Below are 5,692 nucleotides of genomic sequence, written 5' to 3'. Positions count from 1 at the left end.
CAGATCAGAGGGGTGAGGAGTGGCGTGTGTGTGTGTGTCTATGTCCTTACAGGCTGGGGTGTGAGTCATACTGGAGAAGTGACATAGTAGGGTACTACTGATGCATTCTGTTGTTGCATACCATGTGTGTGCACGTGTCAGTGCATAGCTGTGTGTGCACGTGTCAGTGCATAGCAGTGTGTGCATGAGTCTGCCTTGTTATTTTGCAATTTAGAGAGTCATGATGACAATAGCCAATGATATATACACAGCAATATGCTTGTTGTGGTCACTGACATGAGTGAGTGACACCTGAATGTTACAGTATGCTACTGAGGAAGGCTTAGGGCATTGTGCTGTGCAGTGACTGGATGGAGATAGTAATCCCTCAGCCCGTAGAGAGACAGTTTTAATATTACCACACCCAACATTATTTCTAGAAGGACTAGTGGAAAGCTGCGTCAAGAGAGGCGCCCGTTTGAAATGCGAGCTGGCCGATACACTGCCTGCCAGAATGCCTGTCGTTACTGAAAAACCTACCAGGCCTGCCAAAGTCCTCCGGTGGGGGGGCAACGTCCCCACTCGCACCACCCGCCCGGTCTCTCTCATTCTCATCTAAACATGTCTGTCATCGTTCGTCGTAGAGCATTCCGATGCCCGTGCCAATTCATGGACGTCTATGGAACGCTGTGCTGCAATCCAACCTTCCAGTTATGCTCTTCCTCATGCCGTCTAGCCTAGAGACAGGCTGAGTTCCAATGCTTTTAAATGGGCCAATGGCACGGCTGTCCTCATGACCTCTGATCTCAAACAACTAAGTGAAATCAAAGTGGCTGGCCATGCGCCCACAACATTAAGTGTATGATATTAAATGCCCACAGTCACTAACCATTGGTTCCACCTCTTATTGGTTCCCACCTATCGCGTCTAATTTTAGTCATTTTATATCAGTGGTCACTAAGGAGTGGACGGACAGGTTTAAGATGAAAACAGGTGTACCAGGATCATAAGTCTCAGTATACCAGTGATGTCAATGACTCACACTACTAACCATTGGTTCCCACCTTTGGTTACCCACCTATCGTCTTATTTTAGATCAGTGGTCACTGGTCACTAAGGAGTGGTCAGATAGGTTTAAGACTGAGTCGGGTGTAGTAGGTTATCTTAGGTCTGGGTCAGATATACATTGAACCTTTTTTTTGTTGGTTAGGTTTGGTCTCGGGAAGAGCTGATCCTGGATCTGTGCTTAGAAAGCAACGCCTTCCATTATTTAGTACACAGGCAGTGTGTGTTTGTGTGTGTGTGTGTGCATGCCTGTGTTTGTGTGGTAAAGAGAGATGGGAAGGTGACGACCTCTCCAATAGATCTTTTCTCTTCTCCGTCACTCCGAGGTATCCAGCTGTGTGATGACCTAACAATAGGACCTGTCATAGAACATCTCAGGAAAGAAAAAGACACACACACACACACATCACTAGAAAGAGTGGTGGTGAGACAGCGTATGGAAGATAAGGGGGTTGACTCTATTTCCCAGTTCTTTCCGTAGTCCTGCTTTCATGAAATCTCTAATGACTTTTACTATGATATTACAGTTCAGATGCATTTTCCTTTTCTTGTGTTAACAGTTTCTGAAGAACAATATAAGGTACCCATTGACTATATGAGTAGACAAATGAGTTTAATCAAAATTAGGATGAGTCAAACATTCCATGAAAGGCCAGTGTCATACCGACCGCCATCCGCCATAATCTAGGAGTCTGTCATTCTATTCCACACCGATCTCAACAAACCATTTCTGTTTGGACCTTGCTTTGTGCACAGGGGCATTGTCATGCTGAAACAGTAAAGGGCCTTCTTCAAACTGTTGCCACAACGTTGGAAGCACAGAATGGTCTAGAATGTCATTGTATGCTGTAGCGTTAAGATTTCCCTTCACTGGAACTAAGGGGCCTAGCTTAAACCATGAAAAACAGCCCCATTACCATTATTCCTCCTTCACCAAACTTTACAGTTGGCACTATGCTTTGGGCAGGCAGCATTCTCCTGGCATCTGCCAAACACAGATTTGTCCGTCAGACTGCCAGATGGTGAAGCGTGATTCATCACTCCAGAGAACACGTTTCCACTGTCCAATGGCGGCGAGCTTACCACTCCAGCCGACTCATTGCGTGTGGTGATATTAGGCTTGTGTGCGGCTGCTCGGCCTGGGAAACCCATTTCATGAAGCTCCAGATGAAAAGTTATTGTGCTGAAGTTGCTTCCAGAGGCTGTTTGGAACTCAGTAGGGAGTGTTGCAACCGAGGACAGATGATTTTTACGTCTCATTCTGTGAGCTTGTATGGCCTACCACTTCGTGCTGAGTCTGTGTTGCTCCTAGATGTTTCCAAGTCACAATAACAGCACTTAAAGGTTGACCGGGGCAGCTCTAGCAGTGCAGAAATTTGACAAACTGACTTGCTGGAAAGGTGGCATCCTTTGACGGTGCCACGTTGAAAGTCACGGAGCTCTTCAGAAAGGCCATGCTACTGCCAATGTTTGTCTGTGGAGAGTGCATGGCTGTGTGCTTGATTTTATACACCTATCAGCAATGGATTTGGCTGAAATAGACAAATCCACTAATTTGAAGGGGTGTCCACATACTTTTGTATATATAGTGTATATCAGCAAATGCACACATTCTTTTGCAATCTAGTAATCAAAATAATTTGTAAAGGTTCTGATTCAAATAGGTTTGATACATTGATTACAATTATGCTGACACTGATAGTCTGTCTGGAACAGAACATGTGCATTGTTTTATCTCTGTGTTTATCAGATATGATGGTGACATAATGCAAATATTTGCCTAAGGGTGGCTGCCAGCTTTGCAAACAAATTCATTTACAGTATTTGGACAGTGAGTTGCAGTCTGTAAAAGTACAGAACAAGAGAGAGCAAACAGACACTGTTGCTGCTCTAAAACAGCAAAGTAATCAAATTTGCTGACAATTTGATTCTAATTCAGGGCTCCTCCGAGAGTCCATGTCTTTTCTCCTCAACTGCTCCCAACACGCTCGCGCATCGCACTGTTTTCCCAGATTTCACTTCACGTTCACGTGCAGTTTGCTCTCGCCTCACTCAGACATTCTGTCGCCAGCCCCGTGACGTAACCTGCGCTAGTAACTTCCACTTTCGGCGGTTTTCCTCCGCCGCTAGTAGTCCTGAGGAGAATCTAGTTCCACCCGCTTGTCTCTGTTTGCTGTCGGCGGCGATTCCCTCCAATTTGCCAAATAGCCATGTCAAACTTGACTGGTGAAAATTCTTGACCGGTAAAAAATCTTCGAAATGTAACATTATTCATCTCAAAAGGAAGATCTATTTAGCCTATTTCTCATAAATTATGTCAATGGTAATGTTATGATAATGACAGGTTCACTGTCATTATGGCATAGGCCTATTCTATTCTGTTCTATTCCAGTATGTTATATTATATTGTAGTCTATCATGTCATATTCTAGTGTATTCTATTCTTTGCTTCATTTTCTTACAGGCTTCCAGGTGTAGGCTTAGCTATGGTGCACTATCCCACAATTGTAAACTATCAGTAATTATTATTAGCCTATGTATTGAGCCTATTTATCAATTCAGTCAATACATATAACATGGGTTTATGTCTGCAGTCTAGTATCATCTCTCGCACACAAATCTGAGAGGAAATTAAACTTAATGTTCCTGTCGTCCAGCCTGCCTGCTGCCTGCCTGATACCCTAACGTCTATTTTCATGCATTAGCATGCAGTATTAATGAGATGGTTTGATGAATCGTTGCAGCTTCGTTCTCTCTTGACAGTGCAACTATCAAAATGAGGGTTGATACAAACTAAGCTGTCTTTCCCCACATTTAACACAGGCCCATTGTTGTTAAGTTGTAACACAGCTGTCATTCTCCACTTTACTTTAAAACACTGTCTTTAGGCCTAGGCCCGAGAGCAAGGTGTTCATTTGAGATGGTAGCCTATATGAGGACATGACAGAACATGCCCTTTGTGTTGACACTTGCCTTAGACACTTTAGTTCTCCCGAGTACATAAACAGTGCTTATCGCGCCACAATCAAAGAAGGGGAACCTAGAACAAGCTTAGCACAGATCAGTTCATAAGTTCAGATCCGTTCCATCAGATAACCACACCAGTGTTATCGCTCTTTCTCTCATATTTGCAAGAGATTACTGATCCAGTTCTGAGACAGAAGGTGTATTTTTAACTTGCTTATATTAGGTCTATAGTAAATTGGCATATTCTGGTTACTGAATATATACTGAACAAAAATATAAACGCACCATGTAAAGTGCTGATCCGATGTTTCATGAGCTAAACTAAAAGATCCCAGAAATGTTCCATATGCAGAACAAACTTATTTCTCTTAAATGTTGTGCACAAATTTGATTACATCCCTGTTCGTGAGCGTTTCTCATTTGCCAAGATAATTCGTCCACCTGACAGGTGTGGCATATGAATAAGTTGATTAAACAGCATGATCATTACACAGGTGCACCTTGTGCTGGGGGAATAAAAGGCCACTCTAAAATGTGCAGTTTTGTCACACAACACAATGCTACAAATGTCTCAAGTTTTGAGGTAGCGTGAAATTGGCATTCTGACTGCAGGAATGTCCACCAGAGCTGTTGGCAGAAAATTAAATGTTAATTTCTCTACCACAAGTCACCTCCAACGTCGTTTTAGAGAATTTGGCAGTACGTCCAACCGGCCTCACAACCGCAGACCACATTGTAACCACGCCAGCCCAGGACCTCCACATCCGGCTTCATCACCCGAGGGATCGTCTGAGACCATATATATTTCTGTCTATAATAAAGCCCCTTTGTGGGGAAAAACTAATTCTGATTTCCTGGGCATGGCTCCCAAGTGGCCCTTCCAGGCCCACCCATGGCTGCGTCATGTAAAATCCATTGATTAGGACCTAATTTATTTATTTCAATTGACTGATATCCTTATATGAACTGTAACTCTGTAAAATCTTTGAAATTGTTGCATGTTGTGTTCATATTTTTGTTCAGTATAATATAAGAATGTATATGTATACATGCTTGACTGTAAGTAACTTTGAATAAAAGCATCTGCTAAATGGCCTAAACTACTATATTATATAGTATTACACCAGAATAACCTACGTTTTTATGTCTGTTATATGCATTCATTTATAATTTATTCAATGCATTCCTTCGACAAGAAATTATCACAATCTTTATTTACAGTGTGTGAATGTGTGTGGCCATTTTGTTGAATCAGTAATACATCAATGGCAATAAATGTATCTTTTGAATAAATGCAACTGTTCATCAAAAACAGCTGTGCCAATCCATCTGCAAGAATGTTCTGCTATCTAATCACAATGAATCAAACCCTCAAAAATGTTCACAGCTTCGTAAAATAAATATGCTAAATGTACTTCTTTTCTCATTCATGCAATTTGCACATAAAAGATGCAGCACATAACTGTATCTTTTAACACGAAACAGGAGTCAGATGAGTGTATAGTCCTCTACAGGCAATCAACTTGGCTAGAGTCTCCACTGCCAAAATAGCAAAAGAGCTAGCCCTCTTTTTAAAAAACTCCACGAAAGAATACATTGTTTTACAGTTACATAATCCATTCCACAGTGCATGAAAATGTTAGATGTGTAAAAGTAGGTCTTGTTATTCACAGACCGCCCC

This window comes from Oncorhynchus nerka, linkage group LG11 (assembly GCF_034236695.1).
Source record: "Oncorhynchus nerka isolate Pitt River linkage group LG11, Oner_Uvic_2.0, whole genome shotgun sequence".
In the NCBI taxonomy this organism is placed as follows: Eukaryota; Metazoa; Chordata; class Actinopteri; order Salmoniformes; family Salmonidae; genus Oncorhynchus; species Oncorhynchus nerka.
This window is presented reverse-complemented; position numbering follows the sequence as displayed.